The 19,701-nt window shown below is 46.5% G+C and overlaps 1 long non-coding RNA gene across 1 annotated transcript; it reads right to left on the minus strand.

The window, feature by feature from the left end:
- Positions 1 to 372: 372 nt before the first annotated feature.
- Positions 373 to 5,562, minus strand: LOC120969418 (uncharacterized). Its single transcript, XR_005763609.3, has 4 exons — positions 5,371 to 5,562; positions 5,225 to 5,282; positions 4,882 to 4,963; positions 373 to 659 (listed from the first exon to the last, which is right to left on the minus strand). It is a non-coding gene; the product is annotated as an uncharacterized lncRNA (long non-coding RNA).
- Positions 5,563 to 19,701: the final 14,139 nt, after the last annotated feature.

Genomic DNA, 19,701 nt, shown 5'->3' on the forward strand with positions numbered 1-19,701 from the left:
GTATAATGTGTAAAGTAAGCAGATGCAATTTACCCTAATTAGAAGCATTACAAGCTAGACACCGTATGCAACATGCAACCACATATCACACTGCGGAGTTAGAGCAAGCACCTGTGATGGTGGTGTGGGGGAATTGCGGTCATCAACTAGAGAGCTACGTTGACTATCTTCATTTAGCTTTGTTGTTTCTTGAGAATCATGTGGGGAGCATGACACTGCACTCTTTAAACGAGTATGGCGTCTCACAGTAACCCACCCGGGTGACTGTCTCATCATAAGTGAGTGACGAGGGATACAAAAGAGCATTAGTTTGATGTACGAACATGGTTAATAGACATATGTAGTATGTATCAAAAACAGGAAGGCATGTCATTATCAAAGGTATAATGTGTAAAGTAAGCAGATGCAATTTAACCAAATTGGAAGCAATACAAGCTAGACACCATATACAACATGCAACCACATTTGACAGCGCGAAGTTAAAGCAAGCACCCGGGATGGTTGTGTGTGGCAATTGAGATCATCAACTACAGAGCTACGTTTACTGTCTCCAACTGCTTCATCCTTTAGAGCGCTGAAACGCTTAGTGCTTATCTTCGAATTACACTGGAGCGACTTCTGTCTTTTCTTTTCAGCATTCATCAACACTGCGTCAGAGTCTGAAATACCCATGCATAAAAAAACAATAGTGTGAGTATGGGTGAAGTGTGTGCACAATTAGTACAGTGTAAAGGTAGCAGATAGCAGGTCGGTGAGAAATAAATGACGGGAGACATATGATAGCTCTACAACATGCATGGCACACTAAATTACTATAGGATTCTATGAAAATAATATTCGACTGAAAACAAATAGGTCAGTCCATTTTTTCTGCATCGTCCGATGTACAAAGAACGGGCAAATCGCCTTCATCTACCTCCAGCCAGTCAGTGTTGATGATCTTCCTCGAGACGGCAGCGACCACCGGCCCAGTCCCCTGCCTACGCCCTCCCCTCGACCTCACTGCACCGCCGTGCTTGGCACCGCCCCCCGGTAATCCATTCAAGCCCCGCCGACCTCCAGATCGGGCGCAAGCAGCTCCTGCGCCCCACACCCCTATGATAGACATCGATGCGCCGCTTCCCCGGCGAACAGGCGGACTAGGTGCTCCGCGCGCCTAAGCGGGTGCTGCTTCTTTTAATTGCAGTTCGACTGACCCTGAATTGAAATCCAGGAGGGCTACTGACCTCTAGAAAAGGTGAAATAGTAAAGGGAGGAAACCTTATGCATTTAGTATCACGAAGAAGATGCGGTAAAAAGCTCTCAACTAGTTTCTTTCGTGGGATGAATACGGTGTGAGCAGAGACGTAAGGTTTGCACGAATATGGGAAGATGAGTACCTCTGTCTGCTGGCAGTGTTGTGTCCTCCTTCTGTTTTTCCAACGATCTTCTTGTGGTTCACCGGAAATGAGAAGTTGTGGAGGACGGTGCAGCCTTGGACGAACCCGTGGCCAAGTTGTTGAGTGTGGTGTGGTGGCCATCTGTCGGCGGCGGGGAAGCAGATCCGAGGCGGTGAACGATGGCATAGCGGGAACAGCTCCGGTGCGGTAGACGGTTGCGACAGTGGAGCGGCAGTAGTGAGGCGCAGGACAGCGTGGTCAGAGTGGTTCTGGTATGGCGCACGTCGGCGTCGGCGTCGTGGAGGCAGCTCTACCTCGGCTTCAGCTGCTAAGTCCTTGAGGGCGTTGCGGTTGCGGTTGCGTTGGACGACGACGTCGGGGTACCGGCTCCGGCGTGACGGAGTTGGGTGGCGGTGGATTGGGTGCTATGGGGTGGAGGACGGAGGAGGCTGGAGTTTCGCGGCTGGTGGAGAGGGCGTTTTGGCACCCACGGAGTATGAATGGGCAAACGGAGGGAGGCGGGGAACTAAGGGGGAACAATGTTTTGGTTTGGGACGCGCTTGTTTGAAATTTGGGGAAAGTTACAAACTTTGTCCCCATCTAAAATTTCGGACATATTGCGGGTTGGGGGTAGGACAGTAATCTCAGGTGTCCCAAATGTGGGCGGGATAGATTTCGGCCGAGCGCATGGGCGTTTAGGCGCCCATGGCATATGAATGCTTCTCGAAGGCGGTTGAGACTGGCGTCTTGGAAGTTACAAACCTACCCCGGTGGACATCGGGTCGATAGGCTACACGGGCCAGAGTCAAGACAGTAATTTCCTACCACCAAACAATAGTCTCGCGCGGTTTTGGGTGACCAGAGGCCTATTTGGCGCTTCGTTCAATATTTGGGAGCAGAAGCATTAATGTTTTTGGTTCTCTTGAATTGAACATTCAGGATTTGTCAAACTTCACAAATCTTTACTCTTGAAAATCCTAAAGCTACGATTATTTTGGAATGGAGGTGGTACATTTGAATATACATTGTACATGAGTATATATTAAAAAAATATGCAACTTACCTCAGTTCATGCATGGTTCCATATATAATCTCCTTGGTTGCAAAAAAATTTAGACATGCGTATGAATATATATATAGCATGTTCAAACGCACAACAAAGATTGATGCCCCCTTTTACATCTGATTTACAAATGCCATTATCTCGGGTTCAAATAGATGAATGCACTTCCTATGAATTCGAATCTTCGAAACCCCCTTTATGTTGAATTCGACATGTATTCTATTTTGTAGCTAGCAATTTGGAATGTATCCATGCAAGTGACAAATGTATAAAGTGCTTCACACTAACAACATGGAGTGCACTAATTAATGTTTATATATGAATTGCAAAAGCATCCATTGCCTGTATTTCAAACCGCTCTCACTCTATGGATCGATAATATGAAATAAACACATGCACATGCTAGAATTCAATAGAGTATGGGTGTCTGATAGACCGATTTTCGTCCATACGCAATTAGCAAATTCATGATCTCATCCAAAAATAATAATGCCATTTATATTTTAATTTAATGTGTAGAACCGCCTTTTACACGTAGATGCACTATGCCTCGGCCCATTCTCACAAACGCGCTATATATCTCTCTATCTACCGCATAAGTGCACACACTTTATATGCATCGGCATTTCTCTTTCACACATGCTCACAATCTCTCTCGGAGTGTCGGGGAGTCTCACGCACATGCTCTCTCTGTATCTCTCTCTCTCTCTCTTTCTGACTACCGTGTACCACTCTTTTCACTAATCTCAGTTGGAAAACACTATTTCTCTCACATGCATATATACACACGCACGGTCTCTACTAGCCCTCTATACGCACATATGTGTGCCTACGTGTCTCCCGCACGCATATTATCTTTAGGCCTCTCTCGCACACATTGCCCCCCCCCCCCCCAGACACACCTCTCTCTTAGTAGTTGGCAGATATGATTCCATCATATCATTCGGTAGGATATCCCTGACTGTTAGGCTGGATGGTAATACGAGGCAAAGTTTTACCCTAGTTCAGACCCTTGCAGTTGAGGAAAAAGCCTACTCCTGGTACTGTATATTAGTGATAGGGGTGTGTACAAAGTACACGTGAATACCAGGCATTGTGCGTGTGTGTATACTATCGACGAACTAGCCCCCAAGCTTCTATAACATACTGGGGGCCTAGGGTTACAAATCATATATAGTCGGCTTATCACCAGTGGGGATAGAGTCCTCCGCGACTCTGGTAGCTAGCTTCATGTTGTACGCCGAGTCCTCCACATGGGTCTTCGTATAACGCGTCTCGATCCAACCTATGTGGCGCAGGATGGAACCAACCCATGAGTCCTCATGTTGACCCACCACAACTAGAAATGATGTGCCCACCCCACCACACACGCAATCGACCACTAAGAAAACTAGATAATACCCCGCGCGTTGCTGCGGGAACTGGTTATAATATATTTGGTGAGATTTGATTTTTTTTAATATGGAAAATTGATTGGTAATATGAGAAGTAAAACTAAAGATACATATGACTTATTTTATTTAATTATTGATATTATATGTGTACATGTTGAGACAAATATATTAGTGGAATAATCTATTTGGTTATATAGGATATGATGGTGCACCGCGCATTGCTGTGGTATTCTTAGCTGACATTAAGGGTCATATTTTAAAAAAGAATTATAAGACTAATCTGGCACTAACAATTCCAAGAACAAAGGTGTGACATGCATGGACAGAGTATATATCATGCTTCAATTTTATTGGATTATCAATGCTTGATTGCCTAGAGGTTATCTTGGTTATCTAAGAGTGTCAACCGTTGCACTGAGTGTGTTTGAAGAGAAAAGGGGGGTGTTGAGGATAGTGTCTCATCATATTTGTAACTTGCAAGTAGATATTAGTACATGACATTTATAAAGCTCAAAACTAAAAAAATACGTGCGCATGCATTTTTTTTGTTCCATTGCATTGCTTGATGTCACCGCATGGCCCTGACAAAATGCAGCTTAGACACCTTAACTCACAACCTTGGTCAAAATCAGACAAATCAGTATGACATTGGAAAGCCTGGGTGTGAAAATTTCGCTATTCATATGTTCAAAAATAAGCTCCGACATGTAGCATCAACCAGTTCATAGTTGCTGGTAAAGCCCGTTTGAATTTCATCTTTTTACAACTAACATACGATGTGAGCTATGAAACAGAACAATGAGAAGTTATACATAGATAAATATTGAGATCCAAATTATCCATGTAGTTAAAAAATCACATGCAAGCACCTAACCAATAATCATAGAAGATGTATTATTTGTACTCACTTCTAGTTAAGCAGCTGATTTTATTTTGAAGCTAGGGCAGATAGCATAGTAGAATTGTCTCTACAGAACATTCATGAAAAGAACAGACTAATTCATGCAAACCAATAGAAGTATTTTCATGTGGCAATGATTCTGACCGTCAAGGGAGTAGTCTTGGATGCCTTTGCTGAACTTAATTAATCTTCTTCTTCATCCATTCTCCACTCTTTAATTAACAAACTGTTGGGAGATCGACAAATAACAGATATGAAGAGATCGGCCAATGGAGTGTTTACTGTTGCTAGAAGTACAGATCCAAACTTTTCTGAACAAAACCCAATTCACATATATGTATAAAATGGAGCAAAACAAATCATTCAACACTAATATGTGATGGTTAATTGGTTACTAATTCAAGATCAAGTGCAATATATATCAATAGCATTATTGACCTTTAGATGCAATAATGAAAAAAGAATTAGGAAAAGAGTCATGCCTTACCCATCGAACATGCGCACGGAACAAATTGATGCGGATAGGGAGGAGTTCAGTTTGCACACTGCAACAAAATCTCGCGGGCTTAAGGTGGCGCTAGCGATGTTGACAATCATAAAAGCCATGAGTAAGGAAAGTAGTTTGGTGCGTACATGCGAGTAGATCCCAGTTGCAAATAGGCCCTCTTCTTCCTCTCCCATCGCAGACCATGCTGAACGACTCGCCGTGCTCCAGGCTGGGGGAAATGGAAGAGGTACCAAGGACTGTACGGCGGGCGGGGGCAAGATTCTTGGTGGTGCCGCGACGGGGGTGTGTGGACGATCGTTGGTGGTATGTCGTGCCGAGCGAAGCCCATGCGGGAGCCAGTTATGCACTATGGGCATACGACGGTTCGTCCAGGCACGGTGCGAGGGCACAACATCCAACCCCATCTTGGCATCGAGGTTGCTCGCGGCGCCGGAGCTCGATGCCCACAACGGCAACTGGGAAGATGTGATGCCTCGGGAAGTGAGAGACGATGCGTTGGAAAATGCCGCCAGTTATAAAAGGGATGTGTCATTCATTAGGAATAGGAAACGATGGATTTCTTCGGTGACCAATACTACAACGCATCAAGTAGTAAATCCTAAGGAAACCGTGGATTGGTTCAGTGACCAGGATGGCTGCGTAGGAAAAATTGAATCCTAGCTATGGAAACGTCCGGTCACTTCGGTGATTTGGTGATGGAATTGTGTGGGCGCTGGCTGTAGGGATTATTGATGATGTGGCTGCAAATGAAATCAGTTTTTGCTTAGATGGCATGGTTGCTGATGTGGACAGCTTGCATGTTGAGATAAATATGGTAGTGGGGATGAACTTCTTATGTATATAGGATAAGCATATACAATAGTACAATGTTATACATGAAAGTTAATTGCATGGTGCATCCAAAAATATTTGTTCCGCATTGTGAATGTTTATATATTCTCCTAAAATATTAGTCACGGGGAAGAGAAACGAAGGGCATATCTCTCCTTGTCTCCACCGGACATCCCCTCTTTCTACACCACTTTCGCGTACGCACACAAAATATCTCTCGGCCCTCTAAAAGTATGCATGCCCACGACACATTCACGCATGACGGTCACTGTATTTCAAGCTAAAGCACTATACGGTCACTGGAGTTGAGAATATGCTCATTACGGTCACCGTATACATTCTCGTGGTGATCATACGGTATCTAGCTCACGATACGTCTCCGTATTTTCTTGATGACACTGACGGACTTTGCATTTGATGCGTGCTCCGTATTTTATTGACGACACTTACGGTCATTGTATTTGAAGTGAAAGCACGATATAGTCACTGGACTTCAGAATAAGCTCATCACGGTCACCACATACATTTTGTCGTGCTAACCAACATGTGGTTGGATGGTTAGGAGGATAGTGGTTTCTCGAGCCCACCAGGGTTAAAGTCCCGGTGCTCGCATTTATCCTGGGTTAATTTCAGTATTTTCCGGCGATGTGCGTTCAGTGGGAGGAGACGTTCCACTCGACTACGAGGCACCTATGGTGACTTCGTAAAATCTCAAGATCAGATGCTGGCCCACTCTCTCGAAGGTGCTCATAAGGGTAGGGTGTGCGTGTGTGCGTTTATAGAGGTGAGTGCTTGCGCGTATATATGAGCCCTTGCGTCTATACCGCATTAAAAAAATACATGTCATGATTATACGGTCACTGGCTCACCCGTACAACTCCGTATTTTGTTGATGACACAATCAATTGACTAGTCAAACGTTTCACGTGGCGCAACTAGTGTTGCACCATCGGGGCGCGTAACCGTGGGGCCCACCTGTCAGCCCGTATATGAAAGAAAGAAATGGTAGTTTGAGTCTGTACTGTGTTAATAAAATACATTTTAGGGTGATCATACGGTCACTGGCTCACCATACAGCTCCGTAATTTGTTGATGACACGATCAATTGACCAGTCAAACGGTCCACATTCAGCAGCGCACATTACCATAGGGCCCACCCGTCAGCGCGTATATGAAGGACAGAAATGGTAATAAATTCGTGGTCGGTGGGTACTCGAAGTCGTGAGACCTCTGGTTGGCAGTCGCCGGCGGTGGGGGCGTTGATTGGGCGGTGGGGTGGGGATCGTCGAAGAAAAAGCTCAGCGCGGGGGGGGGCTAGAGGGATGGCCGGTGCGGCGGCGGACCAGCGGTGAGGAGTGGTTTCGGGGCGGGCGGGGCAGCGTGGCGCCGGGGGCCGGCGGTTCGACCGGTGGTGGCTGGCGGCTCGGGGGGTGGAGTTTGATGATAAACTGCAGGCCCTTGATTTCGTATCCAACGGCTGGAAAATCTAATGACCAGAGATGAAAAAGTCAGTCGACTGACGTGTAGCCTCACCCCGCACGTACACATGCACGCACGCAAGACACACACGCATGCAGGCGTGCAACACTGACATGTACACACGACGAACACACGCACGCATGCAGGCGTGCAACACTGACGCGTACACATGCACTCACGAACACACGAATGTACGCACACATGCATGCAACACTGAAACGTACCCTTGCACGCACGCAACACTCGCACGCCTGCATGCACACAACACACGACGCAAGACACACGCTCAACCTATACGTGCATGCACCCTTTGTTAAGGACATGGATTGTTACGGGTATTAATCAATCTTATCTGTGATACGCAGAACATTGATGTTTGTAGCGGTCTTTATGAATCACAACGTATCGAACGGGCTATCAACATAGTAGGCTTATCTACATGAAAAGGATGACGTCACACTCAATGAACAATCATCGGTTTATGAAATGCCCGCTTCTGACCGCCCTGGCCCACCAAAGGTTCCTCTGTTGTGCGCTGCCTGCGTTGGGTCACTTACATGTAGGCCATATACCCAAAGAGCCCACACGTCAGTGGAAGAACGACGCACTATCCTACGTCAGAGTCGAGGGCGCCACTCGCTGCACGCCCGGCTGAACACGCCTCCTTGCCCCATTCAAACGCCTCCATGAAACCCGCCCGTGTGGAAGCCGAGAAACCCACTCTGGACACACGTCTGTTCATGACCGGGCCGGCATTAAACACAACGCCAGCCGAGCTCCTCCCGTCTGCCGTCTATTTAATCTCCTATTTAAACGAGGCCAAACGCCGGCCAAGAATTGCACACCTCCGCCGCTCCCCTATCTCCTCCTTCACCATTTTGTCCACTCTTACAATGGCTTATGAAGAGTAGTTATTCTGCATCCAAGCCGGCTGGGTGGCCCGCCGAGCCCGCCGGATACGAGCTATGCAGCTCGCTGATCCACCTCCCTCCCCTCGCCCGACGAAGCCAGTTGCTGCTCCAAGCCGGCGCGCGGTTCAGCAACTCGCCGCTCCAGGCCAGCTCGACGAGGAGCGGCGCACGGGCGTCGTTGCTGCCGTTCACGCCGCCGCCTCGTACCGCGTCTCCCATTTCTGTAGCCGAGACTCCCATGTCGGCGGCCGCGCCATGCAAGCAGCGACAGAAGCCGGGTGCGCGGAGAGCGACGAGTTGGTGGCGAGCGCCTCCGCGTCCGCCGCCATCATCGAGGAGAAGTAGAACACGGGAGGTTGCCACCGCTTGGGTCCCATGAAGGCCACCACGGAGGCGACGCTGGCATACACAGCAGGTGTCTTGCCGGATCCTTTTGTTGTGAGGACCTTCGTCGACCCCGCAAATACCTCCGGGGCTCCCGACAGTCCGGTGATCGTGTTGCCGGACATGAGGAACACAAATCGGTCGGCGGGCGACCATTTAGGCTAGGTATTATATACCTGTGTTGTCTAGAACTAGCACCGCGTAGTTCATTTGAATGTAACGAAATCCATCATGTTTGTATGAAAATCCGGTATCTTATATGATTTCCGTCGTTGTTTATATGAAATATCGCCGTGTGTGCGTGAATTTCGTCCGGTTGGTTGACTTGCTATCATAATGTGTGCGGCTACGGTTGGATGGCGTAATTTGCGGGTCGTCGGTCGGTCTGCGGGCGGCTCGGGCGGCGTGGTGGGACAAAAAGAACACAGCTCGTGCGAGCTCGTCTCCAACGTGCACGCTGGAGGATGAATGAGAACCCGAGCCATTCCTCGTTCATCGGTGGCAAAGGCACCGGTGGACAAAAGGGTCGCCAATATTTTGGCTACCCCGGGCAAGATCCAAACAGCCCCTCCCAACAGATTCAAATCCCTCGTTCGCCGTGGAATTTTGCCATGTGTTGTTTTCATGGACTAGCAAGATGTCCGTGCATTGCACGGAACATCAAGATGCATTTTTTTACAAAACACCTGTTGTGATTGACCCATGCAGGAGTAATCCCATTTTGTAAAAACTAATGATTGCTCGAGAATTTTATCGGATAAATGGTATCTCGAGAATTTTATCGGACTCCATTTTCGTATACAAGGCCACAAACCCATATTACAAGTACCAAGGCAAAAATTAATGTCTTCTAACTCAATGTTGCAAGCCACCTTGTTTCCTTGTTTGTCGTGTAAATTAATGTGTATTCTTCTCTTTCATGCACATCAAGCCAATGCTCACACTCCCGCATGCATGCAAGGGATAATTAATGTCCTCCTTTGCTAGTAGTACTACGAGGCAAACACCATTAATATTGCATCGATTAGTGTTAGCGGCCTTGTATATCTGCAAATTGTAATTTTGATAGTGGCCTTGTATATAAAAATGGAGGGAGAAATATGAGAGATAAGGTGAGGAGGAGTGGGACGTGGTGGTGACTGGTGGTCGGACTGGGCGGAGGCATGGGGATGGACGGCGCATTATGTCTAGGTTTGTATCTCTATAGTACCTCTCACACACACCCACGTAGGTGGGGGACGTGCACGAAGAGAAGAGGTGCAGGCACGGCGCACGTACTCCCGTCTCTTTCCCAACCACACCCGCGCGGGTACACGGTGGAGCTCATTTTTGTACGAAAAGGCAGCCCACGTGGTAACTTGACACGTGTACTGGTTGTCCACTAGATGGAGGGAGGATCGTCTACCACGGGTGAACAAACAAATTGCGACATGACGTGTTATTTTAAAAAAGAGGAAAACCATGTGGGGCCTACCTTAGAGGCAAGGCTCTATACATTGGAGTACTTTTGATGTGTCCCGTCAACTCGCATAACGAGGAGAAGCTTGCTTAGTACGCCGTCTCCCCTGCCCACGGGCGCTGTGGCTCGCAGCATGAGGTGAAGCTTGCTTACTACGCCTTACGCCCGCTCCCTCGCCCACGCGCGCGGTGGCTCGCAGGACGAGGAGAAAATTTTACTACTCCCTCCGTTTACTCCTCGTCCCTACTACCTTGGTTAGAGAGATTATCATATTGTTTGGAATATATATATCCTTTAGTACTCCCTCCATTTACTTATACAAGGCCACTATAAAAAAATACATTTTGCATCTATACAAGGCCAGAAATAGTAATCGAGACAAAAGTTACTACTCCCTCCTTTCCAGTTTATGGCTCAATTTCAAAATCTCTCCAACCAAGGTAGACGGTGAGTGGTCGAATTAATTTCGTACTCCTAGTTTGCACAAGTAATTAGTACGCTCGTTTTTCTCAAGAAGTTATGTTTACCGAGGCATTAATTAGAACTAATGCATGAATGACCACTAAATTTCCATGAACTTCTACATGCATTGGTGAGTTTTCTCTTGACACTGCTTGCATCGGGTGATCTAACGCACCTCGAAATCCAACACGTGATGGTACTACTACTAGTAGTAGCACTGAGACTTATAAAACGGAAAAATGAATGTTTTGTAGATGAGCCCTATAAACCCTAGTGGGTACATACTCCGTAAAATCAGATTTTCCCAAAACTAAGTCGCTCAACCTTTATTTGCTTGTTTCCCTTCCTGCCTCCTTGCCTCGAACAGACTATGCCAAACTCCCCTGCCTGCCGCGCGGGAAAAGACCCGCCCTCGCCTTTTTTTAGTCCGGGTTTGTATCGACGGATCGCGCGAAGCAGCAAAAACCCAAGCCATGTCTTGTACTCCTCCGTCGACGCTCGCTTTCATGAATTATGTACTTCCTGTCACCGACATGTGGGACATATAGCAACCGGGTCGACATGTCAAGCACCAAATAACAGTGCAGAACAGCAGGGGGGACGCACCCCAGTCGTACCGCCCCAGTAGTAGTAGTAATGAGCAATGAGACGTCAAATCACAATGCCGCACCTTCCCAGACGGACGAAGCAACCATTATTTCACACTTCGGTTCGCCATCATCTCAAACCACGTAGTCTTGTGCCTCAAGAGGGACACATGCATCGCCTTGGTACATCATGACACTTGGGACCGCATGACAGGCCATGCTCCCCCGCCGATCGCTCGGTAAAATCACATCATTTTTACTACTATACTTCCTCTGTATCGGTTTACATGGCATGCACGTCGTTCTAGGTTGAGAATTTAACTGGCTATATATGTGATGAACAGTATATGTTTAGAAACTACATCCGCTTAATAATCCAATGATATACTTTTGTGACATAGTAACTCAGATTTAGTTAGTCAAATGGATGACCTAGAACTACGTGCACCCCCTATAAACCGAGACGTCTAAAAAACGAGACGGAGAGGGTAGTTCAGTATGTATCTTTTTAGATCAATATAGTCGGGATTCACCAAGGAGCAAAACCAAGTGGTAGGCTGCACCTGTCGTGTTGGCGTAGCGACTCAAGCAGGGTCAGTACGCACATGAAATGGCGACACACTTAACAGGACCCCTTTGGCCGACATGTGGCTCATCCGCCGTCTTGTTCCACGTGCGATGCACCAAATTACAGTTTGGAGCAGCGGTTGGAATTGGAGGCACCCCGGTCGTAGCGCCGCAGTAGTAGAAAATGAGCGATGAGGGATCAAATCACAAAGCCCCACCTTTCCCGCATTAAGCTGGACGGACAAAGCAACCATCATTTCACTCTAGGGCGCAAGAGCATAAAGAAAAGAGAAAACCAATGATGCGTGCGGCAGCTACCTAGGGCACCCTAGGGTAGGGGTCTCCACTACAGATCATTTTTTTAAAGTGCCTCCACTACAAATCGGCTTCTCCCTCGTCCTCTTGAAGAAAACCGATGATGCGTGCGGCGGTAGGGTTTGTAGGAGTACTACTAGGGCGTGCGGGGCCACGTCATAGTAAACGGGAGAGGGATTGAGTTCGAGTCGACGCCTTAAATATGTGTGGGCCACTTGGTTTTAGGGGAACGAGGCATCATTTTGGGTTCGGGGACCAGTGGAGATATAGTACGTACAAAAAATTGTGGACGTAGGTTCGACCGAAAGGCAATGATGCATGGGCCCTGCATTTTATATACCCGGGGCCGCGTGAAATTTGCTACTCTACTCAAAACTAGTAAGGTACACATGCATTGAACGCATGAAATTTCGAAACCAACTTATGAATAAATACACACTATAGCATGTAAAGCTTTGAGTCATATATGCATGATGTAGATGTTCGTTTAGTTCTTATAGTTCATCTCATTCAAAATCAATTAGTTTTATAAAAATGTTAAGATTCATGGGGTTGTGCATTATAAAGCATAAAGTAAAAACAAATAATGGCAATTCATTTAGAAAAAAATCAATTATGATACGGAAGATTCTAGAACAAAGGAGAAGTGCTTGTGTTTTGAGGTTTGTGCATTATGCTTAAGTTCAACCATGGAGTCTTCTAAATTGTACATGTGGCAGATCTGGTGGAATGTTGATGATATCCAACGGCCAGTAGTGCTCGGATTTTCCATCTCTGCACTGTCGGATTAGCTTCATCCAGCAACCATCTTTCAAGTTATTCGCACACTATATAGTTCTTGTGCCATAGTTGCATGTCTTGGAAAAAAAGCTACTAGTGGGTTGTACTAGCTATTTAGGAATAGAAGATGTATACATGGAAGTTGTAGGGAAAGAGATGACATGGAGTATCTCAATTCCTATGAGTAGGGATTGGAAATGAGATGTCATTTGGTTGACATCATAGGAACTTTTCTATTGAATCTAGAGATGACATGTATCTCAATTCCTATGAGGAGGGATTAGAAAAGAGATGTAATTTGGTTCATATCATAGGAACTTTTCTATCGAATATACGCTAATGTTTATTTTCCTTTGAAATTATGGGAGTATAGGAATCCATTCATATGAACCAAGTGGCTCTAAAGCTATAGAAATGGTATCATGTTTATTTCCTTTGAAATGTGGAGTATATCCTATGAACCAATTGGCTCTAAGGGAAAAAATCCTATAAAAATCATATCATATAGAGTTCCTATGATATTCCTCCACACCAAAGGATGGTTGAAATTGCTGCAGGTGATACGATGGTCTTTCTTTGTAGACTCCTCCCCCATCTTTATAGTTACCTCTCGAAGATGAATGAAATGATATATACAGGGTATTCTACATGTGCAATTTGGTACATGAAAACTCGGTAAAAGTTTGCGAGGTTCGAATTTTCAATAAAGCTATATGCACTGCATTTTGGAACGGAGGGAGCATACGGCAGTTGCTAACACTCACGTGGAAGAATTGTGTGTAGGAGGAGTGGCTGTTCTGTTAAATGACATGGCAAAACTGACACTGTCAGATGCCGATCTAACGGTTCTTACGGCGTTCGTCAGGAAAAGGCTTGTGGCGAACGTTTGTCGGATAATGATTTACGGACACATGCATTGCATTGATACGTGCCCCCTCTCTCTCATGCACACGCACCCTCCCGAGTCCTCTCGCACCCACCGTCTATCTGCAGGTAGACGTCACACACATATGTGCTCTTCACACCCTACCCTCAGAACTTCTAAAAAACAAAAGACGTCGCGCACATTTTATTTTAGCTCACACGTCACACACTTATACTATTACTCTTGTCGCGAACGTTCTTTGGGCATAGTATATTGTACTCTCACGAAGAGAAGCGGTGCACGCACGCACTAGTTCTCTCACACCCACTCGCGGGTACACGTAGGAGCGCATTTTTTGAAGCTGGTACAACAAAATCACTCCACTATATATAAGCAGGAGCCTTAACGCTTGCTTTACTAGGGTTCCTCTCATTCACTCTTTCATGCTCTCCAGATCTAAGCAAGACATAGGTGGCCACACTCTCTCTCAGCTCACGGCTGGTCACAAATCCGGCCGGACAACCTCGACCGGGGCAGGGGTGTAGGTGCATCGTTCATGCTGTCGTCGGCAGCGAGGGAGGAGACCAACGGCTGCCCGCGCGTCCCGATCGGCGGCCATGCCGTTCTCTCCGAGAGAGCGCTAGCTCCGGAGGGCCTCCGACCCCTTCTTCCTCCCTACGGTATTGTGGCCAAGATGCGGCCTCCCAACGCCGTCTTTGCCACATGTCGACAACCCTCAGGTATATATTCCTTCGAAACCTACCTTGCTCTACTGCCCAGCTCCCCACTTGGCTTCGTGTGGATCTTTTTCTACTTCCATCCGTTGTTCCAAAGCCACCTAGACTTTTACTATTATTAGAGGTAAAGCTAGTTCATACAGTCGACTCTAAGAGTTTCTTCAAACAGGGAAGAAAGTGGGAAAGTTGTAGCATGAATCTAGGACTTGGTTCTAAGAGGAAACGGGGGAAAGTAGTAGATACTGGCTACCCAACCGGTCTCTTGGTTGAAAAGACGAAGAAAGCATGGTGGATGGCGAAGGGTGGGGGAAGTGGACCTATCTCTTGGTTGAAAAAGGAAAGAAAGTGACGGGTGTTGGGGGACAACGCAAATGAGAATGAGCAGGTCTAGATTTCCTGTGCTCACATAGGAAAATGTCGCCGAGGAGATAAAAAATGGGACAAATGCAGACATGCTGCCTGAGTGTTTGCCGCTCTCGGCAACCACATCTGCCTCACCACTTAAATCTCACACCGCTAACATTGCTTCATCCCAGTGGAACTGCACAAATTTGATTGCACATTTACTGACCATGTGCTACTCTCATGATAGTAATACTAATGCTATTGTTCTGCATGTTAATCTAGTGGTAGTTTTGATGTGATGTGATGCTACTTACGTAAGGACACTTTCATACTGTCAATCTAGTGCCAATTATAACACAATAGATGCTGATGTTAATCATACGCCACTGCAAATATCTGTCACTGTTTAAATAACCGTATTTCGTATTTGCGCAAAAAGGGATGTCTGTCTCCATATCGTTTCGGGATGTCTGTCTCCGTATCGTTTCTATCCGCGCAATCAAAAGCACACACCTCAGTTTTAGTAGAACTGCGCAAAATGAGATGGCTATCCCTCGTCGTCGTCTAACCACCCATCTTCCAGGTATTCCTACATTGGTAGTTACTAGGTAGAATGACCAACGCAATATAAAAGAAGTTGATTCGTACGTTTTACTTCCTGATTGTAGTGCAGGGACGAGCGAAAACAACTGCATCCTAGTCCGGAATGCACTTTCTACCAGTTCATCCATGGACCGAGGACTAGCTGGCACGGCTGCACGACGGTTTTTTGGACAGGTGCGCGGACAAGAGGCATTGTGGTCTGCTTATTTCTGCAAATAGTGGTGCTTAAATTTAGTGGAATGCACAAGAATTTCAGCTGGTCAGTACACTACATGGTTCAGTCCAGCATTCCAGCTGAGAACACAATTATAATTGGTTATTCTGGAATGAGAGAACCTAACCCTGGATGGTGGCAACAAGAAAAAACCAGAGTGAACTCCAGGAAATTTAAGCCTGCCCGGAGGCCCTTTGCTAAGAGAAGCCTTGCTTGTTTTTTCCTGATTTGTAAACCTTCTCACAACTTTGTCTTTTGCTGTGAACTAGTATATGTTTGTTATGTTCTATGAATCATTGAGATGTATAAAATTGCTTAACTTATGCTTTTCAAGTTTTTTATGAAGCTGAGTTTAATGTGAGTGTTCCACATGAATGCTGGACTAGCGTGTGAACGTTTGGAATTTACATTGTGGCCTCAGTTAACTGCATGAACCACTGTAACAAGATACATGGTTGCTTATATGTCAGATAGCAGATTGTTGATTGTTAGCTGGTCGATAGCCTAGTGTTGAAGCGAGCTAAGCCAATGTGCCGTGTTTTGCACAACTGCTTACAAGTGGGGTAGCACCAACAGTGTTTACAAGTACTTATGTATACGTCAGCGCACAGTTCTCAAACGAGTACTCTATTTCATCAAAACACACATTGCTCATATGGTAAAACTAGTGAGGACGCATCTGTTTCGGCAACAATTACGATGATTCATGGGCACACAAAAGTAGCAGCAGTTCCCATAGACGGATTCAAACAGAGTACTAGCCCTAGAGGGCTCGATAACAGGCAAGGTTTGGATAATTAGACAGAATCCAAACTACTATTAAACACTAGCTGGGGCAAGTATTTCATGCCTCGATCTAATTTGGGCTGGACACAAGACGGACCTTGCCATGAACATCATCAAGGACGTCCGGCAGCAGCTCAATCCTTTGAACCTTCATGAAGACAACCTTGTGGCCTTGCCACTCATAAACTTGTTTGTGGAGGCATGCCACGTCATCTTCTTGCGTAAGCTTGACATGAACAGTATGCCTCACAAACGAAGGAGTAGCTTTGAACTTCTTGTGCTTCAGTACACCCTGGACAACACGCCTGACAACAGTGAGACTGGAATACAACTCTTCATTGGTATAAGCGCAAATGGCTTTCACGATCCAACAGCCTAAAAACTCTGTTTTCCCAATGCGTATATTCAGGTCATCCGCCTCATAGCGAGTGACATGTACAACCACACAATCCTTGTCTGCATCAAGGCTCTAATTGAAACAGAAACAAATTCTGAATTACTTTCCAGTATAAGAAACACAAGTTATTTAAACCACTATGTATAGCATGGCATCGAAGCTAATAAAATTTTGCATTATTCATCACCACATACTTAGATGAAAAACCACAATCGAGATCGGCAAAGAAGAAAATCACCTTGGGCAGCTCAGCGGGGGGGGGGGGGACACATCCTCGAAGGGGGAAAACTGCTCCTGTAGTGCCATGGGGGTTGTAACCTCAAACGGGGCATTGACCATCTCAGTAGTGGCCGTGAGCGTATCTGGAGTCGGCTCGGTGGCTGCCTCCATCTTCTTGGAGCTCTCTGTCTCGTGGGGATCAGCCTCCCGCGTCTGCTCCAATATCGCCACATCTTTGCCTGGTTCTCCTCGGTCCATCATGAAACTGACGAATACTAGGAGACCACTGAAAGGAAAACACAATCACAATGACAATGAAACAAAAAAGAGTGAGGATCGGTTACTGCTTTGCAAAAGTTCTTTTGTTTCTCTGAACGAAAATATACCAACATCACGGATCCGCTTACCTTCCCTTCGTTGGGAGAGAAGAATAGTGGCAGATGCGAGTGTTGCCTTTCTTGAAGACCGTAAGGGAGAAGGGGATTCAGCGAAGAGTGAAATGATGGTTGCTTCGTCCATCAAACTTAGACTGCGGGGAGGTGGGGTTTTGTGATACGACGGCTCGTTATTGCCGCGCTACGACCGGGGTGACTCTCCGCCTGCATACTGCCTTCTAATTTGGTGGATGGCATTTGGGCCCGCGCGCTGCATGGCCCGCATGTCGGTGAACAAAAGTATAACGGCATTCAGTAGAGGGAGACGTTTCGATGACCTAGGAGGAGCCAGAAGCGGTATTGTATCCACTGTACTAGTAGTAATTGTTTTTCTCGGTAGCTGTAGAGTGTCTCCACTATACTAGTAGTAATTGTTTCTCTGGGCCCAAGATAAAACAGCCCATCCACCCTAGTAAATAGTAAAATCAATTCAAAAGTCCATATATTTACTGAATGAGAGGCGCTACCCACACCCAGCACACCGCCCCCCAAAAAACCTGGGTGTTCTTCTTCCTCCTCACTCCCACCCACCTCACATCAGCTCGCTCCACTCGTACCCCAAAATTCCTCTCCTCACCCCTACAGAAAACCCCAGCTCCCCTTCTTCCTCACTACTACTGAAAAACCCCATCTCCCCTTCTTCTTCACTCGCACTACAACTAGGCTCGTCATTCGTTACTCTGCTCAAATCCGTGAGCGCGACGCGACGCCCTCGAGGAAAATGGAGTCGGCTGACCCCAGCGCCAAGAAGATGAGGCTCCCGCCAGCGGCGACGCCTGTTGTAGATCCCGCACCCGGCAGCACGGGGAGAAGCGGCGACCCCGCCCCCAACGGATCCCAGGAACCCGTAGAATCTTGGGTGGACCGCATCAGCGATCTCCCGGGCGCCGTCCTTGGGGAGATCATCTCGCTTCTCCCCACCAAGGATTGCTGCCGCACCCAAGTCCTCCCAATTCGGTGGCGCCCTCTATGGCGCGTCGTGCCCCTTAATCTCGACTGTCGTCAGCTATCTCTCTTCAATGATTTTGAAATCCCCGGAGCCATCATCTCCTCCCACCAGGGCTCCGTTCAAAGCCTCTGCATCCCGTCATGCTACCTGAGCAAGCATACCATGCCCTGCACGATGGACGCTTGGCTGAAATCCCCTGAATTCACAGAACTACAGCTGCTTGAGTTCTACTATTCCCCTGAAAATCACCTACCAGATACCGAACTCCATCTACCTGTGCCCTCAGCACCGATGTCCATCTCGCGGTTTTCCTCCTCTCTCCACACCGCCACCTTTGCGCTGTGCGACCTACCAGACAATCTGGTACTAAACCTTTGACTCCCATTTCTCAAGAAACTTTCACTTGTCCGGGTTCGTATATCGGAGGCCTCATTGCACAACATCATCCACTCCAGTTGCCCTGCCCTGGAGCGCTTGGTGCTTGTTTTCACAGTTAGAATCGGTTGTCTCCAAATAAAGTCGCCTAACCTTGTAAGAATTGGAATTTGTTTTGACGGAAGGTAGCTCATCATCCAAGATGCCCCTTCACTTCAAAGGTTGATCATTGATTCTAGTTATTCGCCGTTGCAAATAACCGTCCTCTCTGCGCCTAAACTGGAGACCTTGGGTGTAATACATGATCTATGTGCTCATTTCAATATGGTGTTTGGCTCCACAGTTCTTCAGGTACTTTACATTATCATCTACACTTGTAACCATAAGCTGCATTTTAAATTTCTGCGCATAAGTTATATGTCATCTTAGAGTACACATTTTGTACTAATATTATGTTCTATGCTCAATGAAGAGTTTCTACATGGATGGCCTATCAATGGTGCTGGATTCTGTCAAGATCTTATATATCCAAATGAATAGTTTTGATCTGAACAAGATTATTGGCTTGCTGCAATGCTTTCCATGTCTGGAGAAGTTGTATATAAAGGTGATAATTTCACGCACATTGGAAGCCCGCATATAGTGTACTAGAATTAACCGTTCAGTTGTTGCTCTTTCGACACTCTTTTTTAGACCTTAACTGTTTTCAATCTTCATGTCTATTTAGGCAACAGGATGAGATTCGATTGAAGACAAT

This window comes from Aegilops tauschii, chromosome 7, assembly GCF_002575655.3.
Source record: "Aegilops tauschii subsp. strangulata cultivar AL8/78 chromosome 7, Aet v6.0, whole genome shotgun sequence".
NCBI lineage: Eukaryota > Viridiplantae > Streptophyta > Magnoliopsida > Poales > Poaceae > Aegilops > Aegilops tauschii.